Source organism: Castor canadensis, chromosome 7 (genome assembly GCF_047511655.1).
Source record: "Castor canadensis chromosome 7, mCasCan1.hap1v2, whole genome shotgun sequence".
Classification (NCBI taxonomy): domain Eukaryota; kingdom Metazoa; phylum Chordata; class Mammalia; order Rodentia; family Castoridae; genus Castor; species Castor canadensis.
The window spans coordinates 20,086,280-20,112,711 of NC_133392.1; the positions used below are offsets into that span (position 1 = coordinate 20,086,280).

Below are 26,432 nucleotides of genomic sequence, written 5' to 3' on the forward strand. Positions count from 1 at the left end.
GGTGAAATTGATGTCACGTTTCCTAGCTTTGCAATACGTTGGAATGTGCATCCTGGTGGCAGAATAAGCCTCCTGCCAGGCTTTGTAAGCCCAGGATGTTCGTCACTGCATCAGAAAAGAACAGTTAACATGCTTGCCTGCCAGAGCCACTCACCAGTCCAAGCATGTGACGTCAGTAGTTTTATTGAAATTTCATGTGCTGATGAGATAGGTATTATGGCTGTCTTCCCTGTATAGCTAAGGAATTTGAGGCTCAAAGAGATTAAGTAACCTGACCAGGTCTGTACAGTTAGTAGGCGCCAGATCTTTTGTCTCCGTGGAATAAGACAGGAGGTGGCAGGGAAGCTACAGGCCTGGCTTGGAATCTCTATGGAGGACGTTGGAGTTGCGGGTGCTGACAAGAAGAGAGGAGCAAGGTACCCAGGCAGGAGTGGGCGAGGCTCTGTACACCCAGGATGTATCACTGCAGAGGCCTTTCCTCATCCCGTGCCAGGCTCAGCCCCAGTGTGATCACTCAGCTGACATGACTGTGTATGTGTGACTGTGTATATGTTGGGGGTGGGGCAGGGACAGGGCAGTTCATTAGGAGGGGCTGGGCTGGGCTGGTGTGATTGTGATTCCCATGGTGATGCTGGTGACTCATTGACCTTCCCAGTCAGCTGGGCCTCTAGCAGGGTGCAACTTGTAAAATAAAAATGCCAACTGGAAAGGGGGAAGTGGGTTAAGAAGAGGGCTCCTGGGGTGACCCTTGGTTTCCTGCTACAGCAGCTCTTTTTTACCCTGGGCCCAGCATCCTGGACCCCCTAGAGCTCCTGAGGTCCCTGACCCAGGCTGAAGCAAAAAAACATTCTTTGCCTGGGGTGAAGCATATTGGAAAAGGTATCTGCTGGCACCTTCTAACCTGTTTTTTCCTGGAAATTTCCAGAAAGTCCACTGCCTTGCGTTGGCTCTGACGTACAGCTATTCCGGCCTGGTCTGTGGGTCCTGCTGCCCAGAGGATACCTCTTGGAGAACTCCTGAGAGGTATGCATAGGTTAATCAGCCTGCATACCATTAACTGGGAAGGCCCATGAAGGTTTGTTGTCTGACTGAGTGACTGAATAGGCCTGGAATTCCCAGGCCGAAGTTAAAAACAGGAGAAACATCCAGCCTTCAAGGAACTTAAAACCTCACTCGCAGTAATAACACAATTAACAGAACAATTAAATGTTAAATAGTGAGACTCTCTCTGGGTGCTCCAGGACTTTCAAATGACAGTTGGGACAAATAACAAAGTACCACAGACTGGGTTTCTTAAACAACAGAAACTTTGTTTCAGTTCTGGAGGCTGAAAGTCTGCAGGCAAGATGGTGACAGGGTTGGTTCCTTCTGAGGCTGCCATGGACATTGTTTTGTGCTGCTCATCTAGCTTTTGGTGGTGTACTTGACTTCATCTTCACACAGTCTTCTCGTTTTGTGTGTGTGTGTGTGTGTGTGTGTGTGTGTCCACAGTTTTTTCTTCTTTGTAGAGACACAGTCATATTGGATTAGGTTTTACTTTACTCACCTCAACTGATCATGTCTGAAATGACCCTATTTCCAAATGAGGCTGCGTTTGGAGGAGCTGGGCATTAGGACTTCAACATATGAGTTGTGGGGGCTCATAGTTCATCATAACAGATGGGGAGTACCTCCCTTTCCAAGAGTCCTTCCATATATGGATGACCAAGTGATCTCTTGTACCAGTTCACAGATCACCACAGAGTCCACCTGAAAATTACTTGCAAAAGCCCAGATCATCCCTGGGAGGTGGTGCCAGGGCCCAGGGGAGCTACATTCCTTTCCTTGCATGACTGGCCCCACCCTGGGTGAGAGTATCTGTTAATGATAATCACTTGGAAATCAGTAAGGGGCAAACTGATAAGGGCCAGAAAGTTAAAAATAGTCCAAACAGTGGTGGTGGGTGGAGTGTGCCTCGATGACCTTTGCCATTTGCAACTGATTTTCAAATAACACAGCCAGGAGGTCACCTGGATCTGTGCCAACTATTTAAAAATGTCACTGGCTGACACAGCTTTCTGCTTGGCATCCTGGGAATTGTGGCCCTAGCATGACAGTTCATTTCCCCTTCTCTTTGCCCTGACAGCCCTGGAATACCTTCCTAGCAGTGGGAGGGGTTCCGGTGAAGGCTCTTAATGTACCTCTCTCTGTCTCTGGAAAAGAAGGAGGGTTTCTCAGAACAGGTGTACTGTCCTTCAGAGCAACTAGGTGACTTGGAGCCAGCTTAACCCCTTGCCATAAATGTGATTCAGGAAATCACAGAATTTGAGTCTCTGTTTTCTCATCTGCAGAACAGGAACAATAAAGAAAGCTTGCCTTGCCTGCCATAACTGGGCAAAAGGCTAGCTAAGAGGAGAGGCTGGGCCCTGGGATGCAAGAAGGATCAAGGTGGCACCAAGTCCTGTTGCACAAACATGAAGGGTCTTCCGGGCAAGGTGTTAGGTGCTGTAGGGCCCTTGAGACCCCAGATATGGTTAGGGGAGAGCATCATCAGCAACCCTGGGAGCTTGTCAGAAATGCTGGATCTGGAGCCCCATCCCAGCCCTGCTGAGTCCGAATCTGCATTTGGTGTGTGCCTGCATTAAAGTTGCAAAAGCATTGCTTCTGTGGCATTGTTTCATCTGTCCTGGGCCCATTCCAGGTCTTCTGGTAAAAGTGATCTTATTTCCCTTGGGAGAGTTGTGACTCCCTGACTCCCCTTCTAGCTCCAGGTCTTCCATGTGACTGATCTGCTCTCCAGAAACCTGAGGGGACATGAAATAGAGTCCTGGTGGAGCAGAACCAGCCCTGGGACTTTGGCGGCAACTTTGGACAGGAGATGTCTCTTCATGCAGCCCTTATTCAACTGTAGGATGGAAACCTGGAGCTGGGTGCCACCGTCTTAATCACCACTATGGAGAATCTAAGAATGGAGCTCTCATAGAGAGGAGCAGAAGAGAGAGAGGGAGGGGGGGAGAGAGAGAAGGCAAGAGAGAGAGAGGTAGGGGGGGAGAGAGAGAGAGAGAGGATTCCTGATCATATCTTTTGAGCTTCCAGCTTTGTGCAAAGTCAGACTGATTTTGTGCAAAGTCAGACTGATTTTGGCTTTTCAGTCCCTGTAAGATCTGAAGAACAGGTCTAATAGTAGGAGGTAGGTTGAGGGACATCTAACCTGGCAGGCGACAGATATGTATTCAAAATCCAAAGGACTGGAGATCTAAGGTGGCATAACCAGCAGTGGGAGACATTTTGGGCAAGTGGTCTAGTTGAAGAGCCTCTCCACAGCAGATGTGTGTCCTACTCCAGAAGCCAGGCCCTATCCGTTCGGCTTTTCCTGCCCACCTCTCAGGAGCATCACTGGGAGCTCTGGACTCTTAAACTCAGGGCCTAGCAGAGATTGCCCTGGGCATCAGATTGCCAGAGTACTTTCCTGCTTCCAGGCTGGAGGCTTCAGGAGAGAAGAGGGAGTGGCCAGGGGCAAAGACAGCCAGGGTTCAAGACCACTTGTTGAGGAAAAGACACAGCTCCAAATTACAGACCTTTAAACTGAGGAACAAGCAGAGGAAATAAGCTGACTTGAGGCATAGCCAGGTCCAAACTGTGTCTCTAGCGATATGACTGACCTCTTGATTTTCTCAGAAACGAAGGGTGTCAGGATGCTGGCAAAACCAGGATGAGCTGATTGGTCTATTCTGTGACATGTCTAGAGTGGACACTGGCACAGGTAGGGGTGGTGGATGGGAGGCTGGGGTGTGCCCCACGACTCCTTCCCTAGGAGCCCAGAGCACCTCACTTCTGGCAGGTTTGGACCAGGAGTACTGAGAGGGAGGGATGGGAGTATCAGGCTTGAATGTGCATGCTGGAGTCTGTGTGTGTACAGTCCTCTCCCATGTGTGTCTGTGCAAGGCGCCAAGCGAAAGGAAGTGTCTCTTGTGAAGTTGCTGGGCATAAATGATGAGAGCTGAGAATTATCTGCTGTACCCCTGTGGAGAAGGGAGGGAAAGTGGGACCTTATTTTTGTGTCTGCAACTCCCCTGTGCATGTGCCTTGTGGGTGGAATGAAAATGGAAGGAGGCATGAGTGGAGAATTTCTGCTGCCTAGGGGACATTTTATGTGCCCATGTCATTTTATGTGTCCCTCTGAGCTTTGGGGGATGTCCTCATGAACTGTGTGTGGTGAATGCATGGTGGTGGTGGTGTGTGACATCAACCTGTGTGTGGTGTCCTGAGGGTGGTGGTGAGGTGAGTGCCCCCAGTGATGTGAGACTAGGGTGTCAAATGCCAGTCCTCTGAGCAAATGGGCAAAGGAAGCCCCTGCAGGGCTGGCCTACATTGTCTCACTCACTGTCTGCATTGCAGGCAGGAGCTCTGTCCCTGGACCCAAAAGGTCCTCGGTTAATTACCAGTTCATCCTGTGTGGTTCCTTCCCTCCACCATTCAGCCACAGTCTCAGGTCTAAGGAAGCCAAGTCACTAGTTGCTTGGTGGCACAAAGCCCCCGAATCTCACTTGCCACTTTTTTTAGAGATAAAATTGCCACTGACACCTCTTTCATCCTCCGCTCCCCAGAGCAGCTTTCAGAGCAGATGTGTCTTCATGCTAAGGCATACACCTCCAAGAGCCCCCGATGGATACCTCAGCATCGTTGTCACAAATCTGGGGGATAGTAGAATAATAGAGCTTCATAGTTTGAGAGTGAAAGGAGGAGGAAAGCTCCCTGTGCCTTTGTGTGAGGCTGAGAAGTGAGGCCCAGAGGAGCAGGCAGGGAGGAAAGGGAGAATAGAGGGGACAGGGGGCGTCCTGTCAGAGACAGGTAACACGGCTATGTTATGAGGCTCTAGCAAGCCACTGAGGCTGCTCAGGGATGTGTTCTGAGAAGGGTGTCTATATGCTCTACCAGGAAGCCACTGCCACTGAGAGGGCAGGGGCAGGGGCTCCTGCACCCACCTGCGTCTGAATCCCACCTGTGTGGGATTGACAAGGCTAGACTAGAAGGCCCCACCAACACACGTGGTAGAGTAAAGCAGCCTTGGACCTTACCAGGCTCAGCCCTATACACGCTTCATTCCTTCATCCTAGCCAGGGACAGACCCCCTGCTAAGAAGGGATGTCATCCTCCTTGCCCATCTGGCTAACACTAGGGATAGGGAGAGCCTGCTGAGCCTTATAGGGATGTCAACCATACCTTTTCAAACACAAACAAAGCTGAGCAGGCAGGCAGGCAGGACTGAGTGCTGGGCCAAGGGTTGCCAAATGACTTCCTCCTTCCTCTTAAGTTCCGTTAAGAGAAACTGTGAGGAAATAAATTTCCTTTCAATGCACTCATGCTAGCTTCCCAGTGGCCCATAAAATAATAACATTTACTGGGCACTTGCTTTTGTGCTGAGTGCCAGCAGCCGATCTTAAAGAGAGACACTGGCAGTGTCTTCACTGCTTAGAAGAGAGGGCAGGAACTCTGCTAAGCGCACAGATCCTGGGACATCCCAGACCCCCAAACTGGCACCCAAGTGGTCTACTGCTAGAGTCCTTGCCCAAGCTGCCTGCCTGTGAGGTGCTGTCTTGGGAGATTGGAGCTCCAGAGTCTGGTGTGGGCTCCCTGATACAGCACAGCCAAGACTCTGGAAAGCCAGTGGCAATGGGGATAGTCATGGAGGAAAACAGCAAAGGCTCTGGCCTGCAGAGATGTCAGGAGAGGAGACTGAGGAAAGATCAAAGGCCTGTGCAGCCAGGCTTCAGGGCCTGCGGATGACAGGCAAGTTAGCACCTTGGAGTAGTGGCAGCGATCTGTAGGGCTAACCCAGGCAGGCCTCCCTGGGGCTTGTTGCTGGTCACCCAGGCTCTCCTGCTCTGTAGGTACACCTGTACTCCAACCATCTGCAGAGTCTGTGCTGGAAGGTGATGGCCTCCCAGACAGGTCTCTGGAGAAGAGCTCTTGTGTAATGATGAAATAAAAATGTCCTAGTACCATTCTGTCCCAGCCACACCTGGAGTTTCTGCCATCATAGTACGTAGATGCTTTTTCACAGCTGCATGGTATTCTGGTATATGGCTGTACCGTTGTTTATTCAACCAGTCCCATGGTAGTGGACATTTAGGTTATTTCCTGTCAATTACTATTATATAAAAAAGTATAGCTGTGGATCTGTCAGTGGCATAAGTTCCTAGAAATTACCGAATCAAAATGTAGAAGCCTTTACGATTTTTTTTTTATGCCTTTCTGATTTTTATAGATGTTGCTGGTAGGCCTTCCATGGAGGCTATACCAATTGATTCTCCCCCACTTGCTCACAGTGTGAACAAATAGTTTGGTCCTTCCCAAACTAACTAGTGGAAACAATGGTGCCCAGGAAGGAGGAGATACAACCACTTGACTCAGGCAAATCAGTTCTTCTCCCTGGCCCTGGCCACAAAATGTCAGCCCTGGGCCAGGTAGTAAATGTCTTTCTTTCCCTGAAGGGCTATGCACTTGATATTGTCTGCCAGGAAATCGCTCCCTCCCTTCTCACACCCACTTGCCACCCATCTGGTTGTAGACCAGAGGCTTCTCCTTCCAGGAAGATGCCTGAGTTCTGGCTAAAATCAGTCTCACTCACTCATCCCAGCTTTCTGATTTGTTTCCGTGTCTGGATCTGTCTCCCTGGGCAGGCAGGCAGGGCCTTGTGTACACGTGTCGCTTAAGCCAGTGCAGAATACAGAGAAGGCTGAGTGTAAAAAAGCACTGGAGAGGCCCAAGTACTGCAGGCCTCAGAGCTGGGGACAAGGTCATATTCTTCAGGAGGGAGGCAGATTAGAGGAACCCACAGGGCAGTGTTTGGTGACATCTCCTCCCCACCAGTCGAAGCTCTGGGATGGGATGGAGAACTCCTGTATACTCTTCCTCACACCCCTGAGCTCCTCCAACAGTAAAAAAAAGATGGCTATTAAAATGTGTCATTGGATGTCCAACCAAAGGGGTCTTCAGTTTATAGCCTGGAGACAAGACAAGGACAGATATCCCCCACTGGCCTCTTCAGGACACCCAGAGGAATAATACATAGAGCATTTTAAATTCCATTCCTTATCCCACCCAGACATCTCTCCAGCCAGCATGACAGTGCATTCCTGGGACAGCAGGATTGGTAACTGTGAGGTTTGTCACAGGTGACAGAATCGAGCTGTGCTTTGTGTTGTTTAAGGATCACAGGAGGTGTAAGTGATCGTGGGAGCCACGAATCTCACACTCCTTCCTGCCCACTGTCTGGGGATGGATATGGGGACGGTCACTCATGTATGCCACTCCTCCAGGCCCCCATGCACTGCAGCTCGTCATGCATTGCCACCCTTATGCGAGATTTCACTATCCAGTGCATGCTGGGACCAATTCTCAGTCCTGCCTCAAACCTTAACCGGTGTGTCTCCCGCACTGTGGTACAGAATAAGCCAGCTCAGTCCAGAGACATGCAGCACAGAGAGCAGGCTAAGCGAACCAGGAATCATCTGGACTGGGTTTCCTTAAGCTCAGCACTGGTCTCTTGGGGGGACTGTCCTGTGCCTCATCAGGTGTTTAGCGGCATCCTGGCCTCCATCCACTAGCGGCCAATAGCAGCCCTCTGTGGCAGCCATGGCAACAAAAAACATCCCCAGACGTTGCTCTGGGACAAATCACCTGGTGGCATTCTTTCGGCCATTAAGAAGGATGGATGATAATAAAAGCAATAGCTGACACTTACGGAGGCACAGTATGGACCGGGCCTAGTTCTGAATGTTCTACACATAAAACTTCCTTAATCTTCCCAGCAACCTCAACTTTCTTTCTTTCTTCTTCTTCTTCTTTTTTTTTTTTTTTTTTTTTTTTTTGCAGTACTGGGGCTTGAACTCAGGGCCTACACCCTGAGCCACTCCACCAGCCCTTTTTTGTGATGGGCTTCATGATCAGGTCTCTCAAACTATTTGTCTGGTCTGCCTTCCAACTGCAGTCCTCCTGATCTCTGCCTCCCGAGTAGCTAGGACTGCAGGCATGAGCCACCAGTCTGGATCAATTTTTTTATTTTAAAACACACACCCACCCATATGTATATGTGTAATTATCACAAAATATATGTATCCATGGTTCTTCAGAGATCATGGATTAGAGATGAATTTTATGTACTTTTGTTTTCCTGTAGTTATTTTTTCTAAGAAAAACAATTGAACCTATGCTATTTAAGTAATAAACAAACAAAAAAACCAGGATATCATCCTCAGTCTTTTTTTTTTTTTTTTTTTTTTTTGGTTTTCTGAAATAGGGTCTCATTATATAGCCCAGGCTGGCCTCTAATTCACAGTCCTCCAGCTTCTACCTCCCAAGAGCTGAGATTATAGGTGTGAATCACCACGCCAGACCTTCACCCCCAGTATTGGAGGTAAGGTATCCTCAACCTCATTTCAATTCCCATGGGACAAGAAAGGATACTAGCACTACATTGAGGCAGACACTGAGGGTTCAAGGTGTCTCCAGGGCCTTGTCTGGAGTTGGACACCAATGGAGTGCCTCCCCCACAGTCTCTGAGGGTCTTGCACTTTTCACCCCCTTCCTGAAGGTGGTGGGGACTGAGGCTTGCTATGTACACAACCCTTCGCCAACCCCTATTACTGGCCTTAGAAAATGGGTAAGACCTCCAACCTGCTGAGCTGCCCTCTTGAGGGGAGCCATGGAGCATGAAGACAGCCCAAGCTGCCAGCATGCTGGGGACTGGGACAGTGCAAACAGAACAGCCCAAACTGGGATCCCAATCAAAACCATTGTTAAGTCAGGCGCCAGTGGCTCACACTTGTAATCCTAGTTACTCAAGAGGCAGAGATCAGGAGGATCAAGGTTCGAAGCCAGCCCTGGCAAATAGTTCGCAAGACCCTATCTCGAAAATACCTAACACAAAAAGGGTTGGTGGAGTGGCTCAAGGTATAGGCCGTGAGTTCAAGCTCTGGTACCTAAAAAAAAACATTATTAATAATGCCCAATATGATAACACGATGAGTTTATTATATTATATTATATTATATTATATTATATTATATTATATAAGTAATATATGTGTTGTTCCTAAGATAAATAAGTGACTTTACATTTGAAGAGCAGTTTTGAAGCACAAAATAGTTATTTTTAAAGCTGGGAAAAAAATATGTCCACAGATTAATAGTAGCAAAATAGGGGCTACTGTGGAAATGGGCTTTGGGTCCAGATGGACCTAGGTTAGCCCAGTTGTCCTTGGCCCAGCCTTTCCTGAAGGGCACAGGATCCTTGAGAGGTCTGTGGGTACAGAGGTCTGGGGAGACCTGGAGAGGATGCTGGGGAACATGGAGCTGGGTCCCTGGCTCAAGTGTCCCCCCTCCGTGAATGGTAACTGTTATTTCTGCAGGACTAGGGGCTTGCGGTTTGTTTTTTCCCTTTATTGTTTAGTGAGTTTGCTATAGACGGATTATTTTTAGAATCAGAAAAAAAAATTGTGGAGAAGCGAAAGGTGAGAAGTGATTTAGTGGGTGCAAAGGGCGAAGAAGCCCAGGAGCCTGGAATTTCACTGCAGTTGACAAGGCTGAGAGGAAGGGGGGCGCACCCACGACTTTCCTAACTGAGAACTTCCTGCCTTTGAGCCTATTCATCCGCCCCCACTTTACAGATGTCAGGGAAACCCCACAGCTGCACCCCCTCCATACACGGCCACAGCAGAGTCAGCCGCCCACCGCCCCTGTGCTAGGGCTTTCCAGAACAGACTCCTCTTGGTGGCAGGTAATTTTGGCCCAAATTTTTCCCGTCTGTTTCTGCCTTATTGTCCTTTTCTTTCTTTTTTCATCTTTCTTTTCTTTTTTTTATATTTTAAATATTTTTAAAGGAATCCCTTAGATAAATTGAGTTTCATCAACATTTAAAGCTTTGTGCATTAAAGGACATGACCAACAGAATAAACAGGCCACCAGAGAATGGGAGAGAATGTTCACAAGTTAGATCTGATAAAGGACTAACAGCCTGGATATATCAAGATCTCCTACAACTCATCACCACCACCAACACCACCAAACCACCCAATTCAAGAATGAACCAAAAACTTGAGCAGACATTTTTCCAAAAGAGACGTGCAAACGGCCATAAGCACACGAAATGTTGCTGATGTCAAGAATCAGTGGAGAGAACAGGCACTGTGGCTCCTGCCTGTAATCCTAGCTACTCAGGAGGCAGAGATCAGGAGGATTGTGGTTTGAAGCCAGCCCCGGGGAAATAGTTTGTGAGACCCTATCTTGAAAATACTTGTCACAAAAAAAAAACAGGGCTGGCGGAGTGGTTCGAGTGGTACAGCACCTGCCTAAGCAAGTGTGAGCCCTGCGCTCAAGCCCCACTACTGCAAAATAAACAAATAAACAAATAAATAAAATTAGAGAAATGCAAATCTAAGCCACAATTAGTTATTATTCAAATCCATTAGGGTAGCGGTTATTAAAAAAAAAAACAATAGACAATAACAAGTGTTGGTGAGGATGTGGAGAAATTGGAACCCTTGTGCTTGCTGGTAGGAAAGTGAAATGATGTACCCTACATAAAACAGTATGGCAGGTTTCGGAAAAATTATATGTAGAATTATTGTAGTAAGTCCACTTCCAAGTATGCACATAAAAGAATTAGAAACAGACTCAAATAGATATTTGTTCCTCCATGTTCATAGCAGCACTATTCACAACAGTCAAGATAGATAAAACCGGAATGTGTATCAAGAGACAAACAGGCAAAATGTAATGTATACATATTCTGCTTTGAAAAAAGAATAAAATTCTGATATATGATACAACATAGATGAACCTTAAAAAGATGCGGAGTAAGCCAGAAACAAAAGGACAAATATTGGATGGTTATCTTTTTTTTTCCCACTCAGCAGTACTGGGATTTGAACTCACTTGCTAGGCAGGCTCTGTACTGCTTGAGCCACACTTTTTGCTCAGGCCAGCCCGACTGCGATCTTCCTGTTTTATGGTTCCCATGTGGATGACAGGTGCATCATTGTACCCAGCTTTTTTCCATTAGGATGAGGTCTCATGAGCAGTTTTCCCTAGACCAGCATGGAACCACTCTGATCTCAGCCTCCCAACTAGCTAAGATTACAGGTGTAAGCCGCCTGTACCCAGCTGGATAATTATCCTTATATCAGTTATCTGGAATAGTCAAATTCACAGAGACAGAAAGAACAGTTACCAGGAGCTGGAGGTAGAAGGGAACAGAGAGTCATTTAGTAAGCATGGAGTTTCTTTTTAGATGATGAAAAAGTGCTGGAGATGGGTAGTGGGGATGAATGGACAACAATGCAAATGTACTCATTGCTGCTGAATTGTTCTCTTAAAAATGGTTAAGATAAGCCAGACACTGGTGGCCTGCACCTATAATCCTAACTACTTGAGAGGCTGAGATTGGGAGGATTGTGGTTCAAGGCCAGCCACAGAAAATAATTCACAAGATCCCATCTCCAAAATAACCAGAACAAAATGAACTGGCGGTGTGGCTCTCGTGGTAGAGCTCCTTCTTTGTAAGCATGAAGCCCTGAGTTCAATCTCCAGTCCCACAAAATAAAAATAAAGTAATTTCTCTATTTCTCTCTCTCTCTCCCTCTCTCTCTCTCTCTCTCTCTCTCTGCTAGGAATCAAACCCCCTCCTCTTCCCAGTGAGCAGCCCTGGTTAAATTACTCTGGCATGAATTCACCTGTGTCTTTTCTGTATAGTTACAGAAATGGAACCATTCTGTACCTGTTTTGCAACTTGCCCTTCATAGTGAATGCTAGTTCTTGGCGATCTTTCCATGTTAGAATATCAGCTACCTCATTTATTTAAACTTCTGGGCAGCATTCGGTAGTATGAACATAACCGTAGCTAAGCATTCCCGTACTGATGGAAGCGGCTGTGGTCTGAATGTATGTCCCCCCAAAAATGCATAGTTTAAACCCAATTCTTAGAATACTGGTATTAAGGGGGGGGGTCTTTGGGAGGAGATCAGGCCATGAGGGCTCCACCCTCACAAATGATGAGAGACCCAAGGGAGCATGTTTGTCCTTTCTGCCATATGCAAATGAACCAAGGTGTCATCTGTGGAGCAAGAATGAACCATTACTAGAGACCAAGTCTGTTGTCAGCTTGTTCTTGGACTTCCCAACCTCTAGAGCTGTGAGCCATAAATTTCTGTTGCTTATAAGTGACTCAGTCTAAGGTATTTTGCTATGGCAGCCTGAACCCTTTAAGACACATTGTTTTTCCAGTATTTGGCCATTACACACAATGCAGTACAGATGTACAAATATTTCTTTAGGAAAACTTCCATTTACTTATTCAGGTTATAAGCACATGTGAATGAATGCCAATGAAATCTTTGCCATTTTTAGGCACTCAGGGTATGCTAAGTGTTTTCCATCATAACTTCCAGTCAGCCTCCTGAAGAAGTGCAGTCGCTATCCCACAGATGAGGGAAAAGTCCAGAAAACACGAGTCATTTGCTCTGGATCACAGAGCTCACAAGAGACCAGGCCACAGAAGGCGTCTAAGACTGTGATCTCTTCAAGGCCAGAGCGAGGCTCTCTTTCCTGCTTTGTTCTTGCACCTGACACAGTGTGGACTATGCAGGCACGACAAGTGCACATCAAATGTTAATGAGCAAATGAGGATACGTGGAGCCGTGCTACAGCTGTCAGTCCTCAGTCTCACCCTCGTCTGCTCCCGCCACCCCTGGCCCATGCCTAGCAGGAAATGAGAGATCGAACACAAGCAGGCCCTCCAACCTCCTTCTCACTCTCCCACAGCATGTCCCTATTCCCCACCTTCTGGAGAAAGTTCTTCCACCCTCCTCTGAGCCACTTGCCAACGCCAACCACCTGCCCAGACCCACACCCAGGCAGCGCACACAGTTCCTGGCTCAGATCACTCATGGAGCCCCCCAGAACTCTCAGCCTGTTGGTGTCACTTATTTTCATGTTTGACCTTTGACCTTGACCGGCCATTTTCATCCTTAATGCTGCTGCTGTGGGTGTTCATACTGATGCAGAAGCTGCGGCTCAGAGCGGTCCAGTGACCTGAACAAGTCCCCAGTGGCCAACAGCACGACAGCAGTCATGTCCAGTTCTCTGCAGCCCACGGCCATGCTCTTCCCTTCTGTCCTCCAACACCAAGTCCTGTCACAGAGCCAGCAGTAGACATATGTATGTGGGTGCCAAGGCTTAGCTGCTTGGGCTCAGTGAGTCCATGTCTCTGGGGGGACTGTCCATGCTGTGACCAGCTCCCTATAGGTAGGAGCCCATGAGGGAGAAGAGTAGACATCTGTTCCCTCTACAAACACCCAAATGCCCAGCATGGAGCAGGTGCTGATTAAACAGCTCCTCCCTTCCTGCTTCAGTCGCTTACTGAAGGGCCCTGTAGCTGCTGTTCCTGCAACATGGGACCAAGCAAGCAAGGAAAGGGAATAAATCAGCTTCCCTCGTAATACCCAGAGCTCCAGCTGTCCTAAGTGGTGTGTCTCCCACTGACAGGGGCCTAAGTCTGTGCCAGGGACTGTGCCTCTTTGCCTCTCACACCAACTCTGTAGAGAAGGAACTGCTGTTGTGTCCATTTCCCAGGTAAGTTGAGGTTCGGTTGTTGAAGTTAATTGCTCAAGTTAATGCAGGTAAGGTGGGGCAGTCTGAGATCAAAAGCCTAACTCTTGGTCATTGTACTTGACAGTCCTAGCTATGTTAGCCAGGGCCCAACAGGAAATGGAACACACTCAAATTGGGTAATGCGAGCAGGTCTAGGAAAGCTAAACAGAATACACTAGCTCTGCCTAGCACCGGCCATGTGGGAGGACCAGAACCTGAAGGCAGAGAGCGATGTGGTGACCCTACAGGAAGGGAATAATGATCCTCAGCTGGTTCACCTTCCTCCTATACCATCTCCCATCTCCAGCCAGTTCACTGAACAAATCCAGCAGGAAGCCAGAGACCAAGGGACCCCATGATGCACCCACAGAGTTGGCTCTGGACACAGAGGAGAGAGAGTGGCTAGGTTGGGAGGCAGCAGGTAGAAGTTGGGCACAAACCCACCAAGACGAACAGACTCACTAGATGTGGCTACAAGATCAACGTGCCTTGGGATGCATGTGGCACCAACCAAAAGATAGAAATTCACTTCTTTATTTAAAATTTGACCAGTGGTACATCAAACCTGGCTCAAAAATAACTGTTCTTCCTTTCCATCAGCCCCACCAAAGACAAGGAATCAAGAAAAGAAAATAAAGTGGTTTTGAGTGTGTGTGTGTGTGTGTGTGTGTGTGTGTGTGTGGCACTGGGGTTTGATCTCAGGGCCTCACGCTTGCTAGGCAGGTGCTCTGCAACTTGAGCCCAAGAAATGAGAATAGGAGCCAGGCGCGTGGGACATGTCTATAATACTAGATGCTACATGAGAGGAGATTAGGAGGATCAAAGGGCCAGACCAACCTAGCCAAAAAGTTAGTGAAACCCTAACAAATCAACAAACTGGGCATGATAGTTCATACATGTAATTCCAGCTACTTGGTAAGCATAAATAGGAGAAGCATGGTCTAGGTTGGCTCAGGAAAAAGTGCAAGACCTTACTTGAAAGATAACCTAAAAAGACAAAAAGGACTGAGAGGTGTGGTACAAATGGTGGAGCACCTGCCTAGCAAGTGCAAGGCTCTGAGTTCAAATCCCAATATCACCTAGGAGAGGGAAGGTGAAGTGTCGAGTGGGACCTTTCCCTAGGAAGTTTGGCAGAATATTCCAGAATTTGGACCTCTGAGCTCAGCTCTTACTGCCTGGAAAAGGACCCTCCACCTACCATAGGCCTCCACATAAAAGTAGCCTGGAAATGAGGTGCTTTGAGAGGGAAAAACCTGGAGGAGACAACAGGACTCCCTGAAGAGCCAGGGTTCCCAGTCTTCACATATTTGCCAGGTGTCATCACAGGACCTGCGCTGTGCCCTTAAAGAGGACAGGAATTTGAATCCGACCCAGACCCTTCCCACATTTTGGCAAAGTCTTGCAGGGAACTCAGACATGTAAAACGCAGACCACAGAACTGTGTAGTCAGTGCCCTAGCGAAAGTGTGCAAGCATACAACTCATTGGTAAGAAGATAAGGAACCTGAACACAAAATTGAAAAAAGATTCAGATGGACATATCTCCAAACACATATAAATGCCCAAGAAGTACAGGAAAAGACATTGAGGATCCTCAGTTAGTAGAGAAATGCAAATCCAAACCATTCTAAGATACCACCTCAAACCCACCAGATGGCTGTCACAACAAAGACAGACCATAGGAATGTTGGGAAGAGAGTGGGGAGATGGGACCCCTCATCCAGCTCATGGGCAAGCAAAACGGTGTGGCCATGTTACACACAGACTTTCCTTGTCGCCCAGCAACGGCATTCCTAGGGATAGACCCTGAGGAATTGAAAACACTAGTCCATGCAAAAACTTGCACACAAATGTTCTTAGCGGGACTGGTGGAATGACTCAAGCGGTAGAGCACCTGCTGTGCAAGTGTGAAATCCTGAGTTCAAATTCCAGTCCTACCCCCCTAAGAATGTTCTCAATATTATTACCCCCAAAAGGGAAACAACCAAGTGTCCAGCAGTTCGTAGAGAATATGTAACTGGTAACAGTAAAGCAGTTTCAGAAAGTTTTTCTTTTTTCTACAAGAGGAAACATGAAGCAGTTAATTTTTTAAATGAAAGTTTAAAACAGGAAATGAAAGTTATGAGTAAGTGAAAGTTCTGAAAAGAAGCAAAATCAAGGCTTTATTCTCTTTTTCCTTCTAGCAGAAAAGAAAGGGATTTAATACTGAAAATATGTACTTATTCAATTGATATAAGACACGGGTCAAATTTTCATTGAATTCATTTTGTTGTAGTTCCAAGTTATTTAAAAAAATACCATAAGCTGAGTACTGGTGGCTCATGTTAAATCTTAGTTACTTGGAAGGTTGAGATCAAGAGGATGGTGGTTTGAGGCCAGCTTGGACAAAAAGTTAGTGAGACACCAATTCAATCAATAACTGGGTGCAATGGATGCACCTGTCATCCCAGCTGAGGCAAGAAGTGTAAAATAGTGGGGGGGGGGTGGTCTAGGCTAGCCTGGGCAAAAAGTGAGACCCTCACTCCAAAATAACCAGAGCATTTAAAAGGACTGGAGGCTTGGCTGAAATGGTAGAATGCCTATCTTACAAGTGTAAAACCCTGATTCAAATCCCAGCAGCACTAACACATACACACTCACACACACACTCACACTCTGGTTAAATGAATAACAAACTAGGAATATCAAAGGATTTTATCCACGAAGATTTCTTTTTATTTTCTTAACTTGAATTTTTCATCTAAATTCGTCATTCTGATGGCATCAGTGAGGTTGATAACTATACATGAATTTGCTATTCTTCCTATTCCTTTCATGAACAGATGTAAATGGAAGTACTGCATCTGATCAATTCCAGGAAATTAGGAAATACAAGGCCTTCCAAAAAAAAAAAAAAAATCTTCGAACTTTCCTTTTCCTGCTACCTTCTGACATTTTCTGCCTGTGAGTTCCAAGAAAAGGTGGATTGAGAAATCCATGGGAAAATGTGATGGTGAACTAATATTTACAGAAACAAGAGCAAGTATGCAAAACAGATTCTGTTCCCTTAAGATTATAAATATTTTCTGTGGACTCAAATTGCAATACACCTTTACAATTTTACCAATCTTTACATTTACATGGAAACTGAATTTGTAACCTTAGTAGGAAAGGGTAAAAAGCTATAAATTGATGCAAAATTCATTAAGCTTTCATTTGGAATAAGAGGTTATTGCCAACTCACCCCCTACCACCACCACTGCCCTGCGCTGGGGATGAAACCCATGGCCTTGCACGCACAAGGCAAGGGCTCCACCACTGAGCTACAATCCCCAGCCAAAGGTTTCTGTTTTTCTATGGTGTAATAACTAGTTTCTTCTTTTTTTTTAATACCTTGCTCAAGAAATAGAATATATTGTTACCCGCTTTAAAAGTTGAAAGACCATACTACTGGTAAATGTTACACGCATGAACCTTGAAAACATCAGGGAAACGCAAGAAGAAACAAAAGGCCACATATTGTGTGATTCCATTCAAATAAAAGACCCGGAATAAGCAAATCCACAGAGAAAGTAGATTGGTGGTAACCAGTGCCTGAGGGCACAGAGGAAGGAGAGTGACAGCTCACGGCTGATTTGGGGATGATAAAAGTGGATGCGCAATTTTTGAATATGTTAAAAACACTGAGTCAAGAGAGTGACTATTATATCAATTATGTCTCAAAACAAAGAAACAGAGATAAATACATAATAGGACAGAGGTAAGTAGTACCAAAGAAGGAAGCAGTGTGTAGGCATTTGTGCCTCTGTGGAGAGGTTTCCTAAAGAGAAAGCAACATTGAGCCTGTTTTCAAAGGACCAGCATGAAGACAGGAAATAATGTGATGTGCTCTGGTCATTTGGGTATAGAGCTTGGGGCACAAACTTGCAAGTTGTTGTTCTTTGGGTTTTTTATTTGGTTGGTTGGTTGATTTGGTTGGTTTGGTTTGGTTTATTGAGACAGGGTCTCACTATATAGCCCAGGCTGGCCTTGAACTTAAAATCCTTTGCCTCTCAAGTAAGTGCTGGGCTTACAGGTGTGTAACCTGGCATTCAGGAGTTATTTTGTAAGTGAAATTCATGTCTGACTGTGAGGCCCAATTCTCCAGGCTGCAGAAATACTACTCCTGGCATTTGTAGGTTTGTGAGATGTTCTGAGTTCCTAAGACTGAGGTCAGCCACTAGGCTCTGTGGAATCACACGGCAATGTTTTCCTCCCTGTCTTCGGCTCTTTTCTGCCTTTGTCCTGGAGTATTTATTGAGGCCAGGAGCCCAGGGCTGATGATTCTAAGTGCTTGATGCACTGTGGAAGCCGCTCTTCCCTGGGGCTTTGCTCATTCTACACAGCCTGCCAGGAAGCCATCCAAAGATGCAGCTGTAAGAGGAGGGGTCCCCATCTCCTACTGGGGGAGTTTTCTGGTATCTTAGCAGGCAATGCTGGGGAGCCTGCTCCCCACTGTGCGCCAGGGCAATTTGTTCATCTTGCTACCTCTGCTTATCTCCTCTGCAAATTCCCTAACTTGCCCTTGACCTTTGAGCAAGACCCAGACCCAGCAAGACTGCTTTAATGGGAAAAAGGAAATGGAGATATCACAGAGGGGGGAGGGCAGAAAAATTAATATTCCAAAATGCCCTGCCTTATAGGTGGCTACTGCATCTGATGTCATGGGACCAGAGGGTGACAGTGCCACTCAAGGATCCCTCTAAGGAGCACAGGCCCAAGACCACTCTGTCCTTGAGTTTTGTGACTCTCAGTAACTCAGTCTTGTAAGCTGGTGCAGCAGGTGTTGTCCCCTGTGCAGCATGCAGATCCCCAGGACCTCTGCCCACCTCTGATGGAGGCAGGGAATTGGGGGGATGTTTCTAAACTGCATCCATGAAGTGGGGGGAAAGAAGGTGGGAGACAACGTGGGGATAAAGGTGGGAGATAGAAACTAGAATGTTTGGCTTCCAAGGTCCAAGAGACACCAGAGGACAGCCAGGAATGGCAGGAGGCTGAGCTGGCTTTGCCCTGGCCGGGGTGTATGGCTAGGGCCATTTAAAGGAGCTGTCAGCCTAGGGGACGGAGGACAAGACACTGCAGGAGGCAGGTAGAGATGTGGGGTCAGAGGCGGAGCTTCCACAGGCAGAACAGAGGTAGAACAGATGCAGCTTGGGTGGAGTAAGGGTCCTGGGCCCACAGGGACTTCTAATTCCCACACACTTGCTCTGGAGCCCTGGGGTGAGCACAGAGGTGAGGAGTGCTGGGCCTGCTGGCCTGGAGGGAGAGGGGGTTGGGGGGGGCGGAGGGGGGAGGTTCACCAACTTGCCTTTGTGAGAAGGATGTTTATTTAAGGAAAATCACTGTTTACTCAAAGCTCTGTGCTGCGGCCCTTAGGGGTGGAATTACCAGTGAAAGCTGGGCTATTAATCAATTGTGGGGCCTGGTGACGGACCTGCTTCCCTTCCGGAGAGTGAGAGGGACAGAGGAGGGAGAGAGGAAGGGAGAGAGGGCTGGCCCTGGCCCCAGCCAGTGTGGGAATGACTCTGCTCCCAAGAGCAGGAAGGTCACAAGGGAAGTGGCCTTGAGGTGGCGCCAGGGGCAGGAGGAGAGAGGAGCAGAGGGTGGTGTTCCATGGCATAGCAGCCATGGGACAAAACCAGATGGGAATCACACTCTGTGATGCTTCCTGGACAAGGCCAGGTCGTTCAGGGAGGAAGGACAAACTTCCCGGAAGGACACCAGGAGGGAGAGCCTTGGGGAAAGGGACAGGGGCGGGGGCATGATGCTGGGGCCATCGGGTCTCTCTAGACCATGGGGGATCTTTGACAAACCCTAAACAGAACATCCCTCAGCACTTGGGGATGTGCTCAGGGGCAAGTGCTGCAGGCCTGAGTTCTGCCTGAGGCCTCCGGCCCAATAGTGTGCCACAGACCCTTAGCCTTGGTTGGCCAGCCTGGTTGGGTATAGGGTAGGGTGTCTGCCTGTCCCATAGCAGAGCAGGCTGGGAAGGCAGGGCAGGTGCACTGACAGGAGGGCCTGCCCTGGAGAAGCCTCAGGACTGGAAAGACAGCTGACTTGGAAATAGTACGGATGGAGGAGTGCCATGCTCAAATGTACACATGGGCCTTGGGCAACCGAGGGCCCCTACCTTGAGATGGCCAGCAGAGGGTCTCCTTATAGTGGACTTGAGTCCAGGGAGAGCTGCTCTTGCTGGACAACTGGACTGTAGTTTAGAGACAACCACACTGCAAGAGCTCCAGGAGTGATGGGTGAGGAAATGCATGAGTGATCTCTACACATGATGGCATCAGTAGTGCCTACTCACTATGGTATTGGTGAGAATGAACCACAGGTAAAGCACCGGGTCCAGGACCCACCAAATGCTCAGCAAATGGCACTGGTATTAGGATCATGAATACTTTTATTGCATCCGGGCCTTCTTACCTCATGCCTCCTCCCACCTCCACTTTCTTTAGAACTGCCAGTTACAGGAACATCCAACTTGCCGTCCTGGATTCATAGGGCATAAACACCACTTTTTTAGCTATGTGATCTTGGGCTACTTACTTAACCTCTCTGAGCCTCACTTTCCTCATTTGCAAAATGAATGCTCATGGTATCTTATGGTATTGTGAGCAGGAAATGGGTTGACATGGGTGAATTGCTCAGTCCAGCATAAATGTTGAATGAAGCTTACTTACTCCTGCAGAGTTTGGAGTTAATCGTGCTCTTTTCTGAGGTGTGGTTGCCCCTCTGCAGATCAGTGGGACCTGGACAGTTGCATGCCGCTGAGAGGTATAGGGGCGGTAGCACAAGCCCTCAGAGCTTAAAGGGAAGAAGAGACTTGTATCTGCCCTCCCATGGCCAGGTCTGACACCCCCAACCCTGCAGCCTCCTTGGAAGAGCTCTTATCTCCTCCTTGAATAAGGTGGATTTTCAGCCAGGCCTCTACAGATAACAACCGCCCTGGGGATGTTTCCTGTCCCATTAAGCTATCCCATTCTAAGAACAGAAAAAGGCAATTAAAAAACCTACCTGACTCCTCTGTGCTATCTTAAAAAATGTGACCTTCTCAAAATGGGTTAAACACGTGGCAAGGTGTCCTTCAGAGGCAAAGAGCCTGGGAGGCTGATTTTAAGGGCAGGGACACTTTTCCAGATGCCTTTGTGGTGAGGGTGAGTTGGCAAGCAGTGGTGGGAGGTGGGTGGAGGAAGAAGAGCTTCTTGTGTGTGTTGGGGGGTGAGTAGCTTGGAGTGATTTTCTAGAAGGGCTTGGCAGAATGAAGCTGCCCTGGGGGTTCCATGCATGCCCTTTCTTGCCCTCTTCAACTACCAGAGTGGCGATGCTGTGTCACATCCCTATGTAGGACCTGCATGTGGCTGGCTTCCCTTTTTCCACCTTCCTTTAGCCATGTTGATGGAAGGCCTGCTTCGCCAGCTTTGGGAACCCAGGGTGTCTGGATAGGCCTGGCCACAGGTCATTACAATTTACATGGGTGTTTGTCGTGATAACCTTGGACCCTCATCACCTCTCTGTGGGAACCCTTCCTGGTCTGGGTTCTGCTTGCATGCCAGCATCCAGGTCCCGATCTCACCAGCATCCCCAACTCCAGTTGGCTGAAATGTTGGAAGTTTCCCCACATTCTCTCTCATGTCCAGCTTCTGTGTGACCAGTCCCTTTGCAATGAATATCTTCTATCCTGTCTGCTCCTTTTTTTTTTTTTTTTTTTTTTGGTAGTGGGGTTTGAACTCAGGGCCTACACCTTGAGCCACTCCACCAGCCCTTTTTTGTGATGGGTTTTTTTTTTTGAGATAGGTTCTCATGAATTATTTGCCCTGGGATGGCTTCAAACTGCGATCTTCCTGATCTCTACCTCCTGAATAGTTAGGATTACAAGTATGAACCACTGGCGCCTGGCTCTGTCTGCTTCTCATTCTACAAGACCCAGGCCAAATGTCACTATCTCTGAGGGCTCTTCCTGTCCCCAGCTGATTGGCATTTCCTCTTCTGTGTCCCCAGAACCCTCCTTCTTCAGCACCCTGATAATAGAAAAGATCTGATTTCTCCTCCAAAACCAAGTCCTGAATAAGGACTTAGGTACAAGGGATTTAAGTGGAGGCTGATCCTAGGAGTAGGGGCCAGGAAACAGGAAAGGAGAAGCCCACAGAAGGGTGAGTCATCAAGACAGCCCCTCTGGGAAATGGAGAGGAGCACCTGTAAGTCATCCTGGGAGAGGGAAGCTGCTGCATTTACCTGCAGGCTCCAGCCCCATTGGCAGTGGGCTGCCCTTGGGGGATGGACGTCGGCACACTGCCGGCTTGCCCTTGTACATCCTGCAGGCCCTGCAGAGTGGGAGGCAGCCCTGCAACAGGAACTAGACAGGCCAGATGGGGTTCTGTGGCTGGAAGCAGAGTGGACCCAAAGGCTGGAGGGATGCCCCAGAGGCATCCCTCAAATCCCTGGAGGATGGGAACTGTGCTCTCCTTTGAGTTCCTGGCAAGTGCTTAGTAGATGTTGAGTGACCAGAAACTAAGCAACAAAGAGCTTAAGTGACCTAACTCCAGACTCCTGACCCTCCCTTCCAGGGGACTTAGGGGATTTCCTCTCTTGGACCCCACTTCCTCTGGCTGCCTCGCAGCTTAGACTGTCTTCAGAAACTGGGTCCTGCTGAGTGAAAGGATGGGAGACTGGCCAGGTATCAGACAGTCAGGAGCATGAGTCACCTCACGCCAGACACTGTGAGGGCAGCCGCTGACCCCAGCCAGCGTCTCTGCTGCAGTCCTGGAGCACGCACTGCCTGCCTTTCCCTTCCCTTCGTCCTTTATTCTGTCCAGCCACATCTCTACCTGTGGAAGAAGAGAATTTGTGTCTCCTTACAGAAACCAGAAGCCAGGAGCAGGTGGGGGCAGCATTTAGGGGTGGATACAGGGCTGATGGGCCATTTGCAGGTTCTTTGAACCCCTATCACCCTAGTGCATATCAGTTGTCATAATGATAACAGAATTTATTGAGTCCTTACTGTGTGCCGGGGAAAAGCTAGAGTTTATAGGTAATGTCGCATTAGACCTCCAAAAAAATCCGCTGGGATGAGAGATTGCCACCCAAGAAGTTTTCAAAGACAGTTGAACCTAAGCTGCCTTTGGGCGCAGGATTTTGTGTCCTTCTCCATTTCCTATTGAGATAAGACTCTCTGTTCCTTAAGAGGTCTTCATAGCTAAACCAAAATGTTGCCAAAGTAAAGGGCTTTCTCACCGAGAAAAGACTTAAGAGATGACATGTAAGAACCTGTGGAGCTGGGTGTGGTGGTGGATGCCTATAATCGCAGCACTTGGGGACTGAGGCAGGAGGATGGTAAGTTCAAGGCCAGCCTGAGCTATATAGTGAGACCTGTCTCAAAAAAACAAAAAAGCTGAGATGTAACTCAGTGGTAGAGTGCTTGTCTAACATGTGCAAGGCCCTGGGTTCAATCCCCAGCACTGGAAGAGAAAAAAAAGAGAGCTCTTTTATCCACTTGAAGGATCAAAGACCTTCATTTCCCCTTCCCTCCAGGGGACTAAGGTCTGCTCTTAGTGCCAGCTCTATTGGTGACTGGATTTGTGATTGTGGCTTTAGCTCCTAAGTCCCTCCTACAAGGTTGGCACACCTACCTCTCACTGAGTTTGTGCAGAGTGCAAGTCTCTGTGTGAAGCACTTGATGTGCATTCTTTTATGGAAGTACCTCATAAGGTGGGTCTTATTATTCTCACTTGCAGATGAGAAAACCAAGGCTCAAACAGGCTTCCCAAGTTCATGTTCCTGGCATGCAATGAAGCCAAGATTCAAACCCAGAATAGAGAGAAGAGAAGCCTGAGGGTCTGGGTAGCAGAAACTACTGCAAAGGTTCTTCAGGGCATGAATGTGAGTGGATATGATTCAGCCCCAGATGATTTGCTTTAAAGACTTCCCTTTTTGTGTGGTTTTATTTATTGTTTATTTATTTTGGCAACACTGGGATTTGAACTGAGGGCCTCACTTGCTAGGCAGGTGCTTTTACTCCTTGAGCCACTCCACCAGCTTTTTTTTTTTTTTGTGATGGGTTTTTCAAGGTAGGGTCTTGAGAACTGTTCCCTGGGCCAGGCTTTGAACCATCCTCCTCCTGATCTCTGCCTCCTGAGAAGCTAGGATTACAGGCGTGAGCCACTTGCGGCCAGCCTATTTATTTATTTTGAGGTGGAGTCTCACTGTGTTGTGCAGGCTGTGTCCAACTCCTGGGTTAAAGCTGTCACTCTGCCTCAGCCTCTATGTAACTGGGGCTACAGGTGTGACCCACTGCACTTGCCCTGTAGCTTTTAAATGTTACTTTATATTGAAATAAGCTTTTACCATGTATTCAGGCTGGCTTTGAATTTTCAAAATCCTTTTGCCTCAGCTTCCAAGTGCAGATGCCTCTCTTCTAAATACTGTTTAGATTGTGATAGTGTGTACATAATAAAGCATTTATTGTTTTAACTAGTCAGTGGCATTAAGAATAATCCCAGTGTGGGACAGCCATGACCACTGTTTGTTTCATTTCCAGAAGGTTTTCCTCATCCCCAGCTGATCCTCTGTACCCATTAATACGAGCTCCCTGCTTCCCCTTCCATCCAGCCCCAGGTAGCCAGGTTTCTACCTTCCAGCTCTGTGAATTTCACTCTTCTTGATACCTCATATAAGAATTTTATTTGTCCTTTTGTGACTATCTTGTTTCTCTTAGCATGTTTCCAAGGGTTATCCACCTAGTAGCATGTACCAGAATTTCCTTGCTTTCTTAATGCTGAATAATATTCTATTACATGTATACAGCACACTTTATTTATTCAGCTGTTAGAAGACATTTGGGGTGTTTCCACCTTTTGACTGTTGTGAATAACGTTGCTATGATATATATAAAAAAAATCTGTTCCAGTTCCTCCTTTCAATTCTTTTGTGGATATACCTAGAAGTGGAATTGCTGGGTCATATTTTAAATGACTGTCTCTCCACGTAAGATGCAAATCTAGGAAGAGAGTTTTATGTTCCTTATTCAAATAATGTGACCGCCCTTTGGCCAGGAAAGGGTGGGGTACCCTGGTGGATAGTTCTCCAAGACAATCCAATGGAGGAAGGGTGTTCCTCAAAGAAAAAATGGGGTGCTGTCATGAGCAGAAGTGTTGGTGGTTGAGGGTAGTCTGAAACCAGACATTAACTGCCTCTGTAAAATTGGGGATAATGGTTCAAGTCTTCATGCCATGAATTTTACAGGTCCCATGTAGCTGTGTGCAAGCAGGACTTTGAAAAATGTGACATATCTTCAAAGAGCTGGCCCTCGTGAGACTGTAGAACGTTAACTGGGAGAAAGGAGCGGCGTGGTGCCAGTTGCAGCTAGATCTCCCTCTGAAATTCATGAACAGGCAAACTGAGATGGTTACCATCTATAAGCCAGGTCTTTGCATTTCCAGAGTAAAACCTCTGCCTTCAAGAAGCAAATAGCCTAGGGACAGAGATAAATGAGTAGCTATTTCTGTAACAGTGAAGTGTGCTGGTTTGTAGAACACAGGCAAACACAAGGCATTCTGGTGCTGTAGAGGAGGGAGAGGGAGGCCTTGGTCACTTGTTTGTTTTTACCGTACTGGGGAATGAACCCAGGGCCTCCAGCATGCTAGGCAAGCACTCTACTGCTTGAGCCATGCCCCAGCCTTCTCATTCATTTATTCAGCAAGTATCCAGTGAGGGACTGCTATGTGCTTGGTGCTGGGGATGGTAAAGGTGCAGGTTAGACAGCAAGCGCTCAGAAGGCCGCAACTGCTTTGGTCATGGCAAGTCTTCTGCACTAGGAAAATCCATCAGTATGGCTGTAATTACATTTCCTGTCGTTGGAGGCGTGTGAGACTCATCCTCATTGCTCACCCCGAAGCATTGGGCTTTACAGATTATACCTTCGATTTGATGACGAAGCATGATTGCTTTCATGCTCACAAATTGAATGACACTCTCAATTTGGCCTATGAACTGCTCAAGAGTCAGGGCACCATCATATTTCTTCATCCATCCACCCCTCTGCCTGTGGGTCCATCCATTTGTTTTCTCACTGTATACTTACATAAGCAGTATGTCCTGGACATAAAGGGTACAGGGGCAAACAAGATGTCCTTCAAGGTGACTGTGGCCTGGAGAGGAATTCAGTAAGTGATCATGCAGGCAGCAGGGAGTTTCTAGGTAAAGTCAAATGAGTTTCTATTTCCCCTTCGCACCACTTACACTTCTCTCCTTGACCACAGGGGGTTTCTCTGAAAGGGCAGCTGTCTTTAGGGACAGTTCCTGCTTTGTGGATGTGAGTCAGCCCTGAAGACTGGCAGCAATGACACAGCCCCTGGATTCTCCCGGGAACTGCTCCACGCCACTTCCTTGAGATGCAGAGGGAGCATGAGAAGAAAACACCAACGCAGCCTTTCTTTCAAGGAGAAACACCTTTGTCCACAAGAGCAGGCCTGAGATATTTGCTGCCCCCAAGGGTTTGTAGAGTGCTCAATAAAATGCAAACAAAACAAAACAAAAAATAAGTATCTTTCTTCGTGAATGCTTTTCAAGAGTGGCCTCCTTTTTCTCCCCATACAGAAATAAATTCAAATATGCTGAATGGATGTTCAAGTGGAGACCAAGAGAACATGGGCGGATCAGGTGGCAGGCAATATTAGAATTTTTCATCTTTGTTTAGTCAGCTCTGAGCTAAGCACATTCCATGCAGGCTCACAATTGGTCCCCATCACAGCCTGGTCACAGAGGAGGACACTGAGCCTCAGAGATGATA

General features: G+C 47.5%; 1 long non-coding RNA gene across 1 annotated transcript; it reads left to right on the top strand.

Moving 5' to 3' along the window:
- Positions 1 to 245: 245 nt before the first annotated feature.
- Positions 246 to 26,432, top strand: LOC141424612 (uncharacterized). The gene is made up of 3 exons (XR_012449485.1): positions 246 to 416; positions 926 to 1,023; positions 25,903 to 26,432. It is a non-coding gene; the product is annotated as an uncharacterized lncRNA (long non-coding RNA).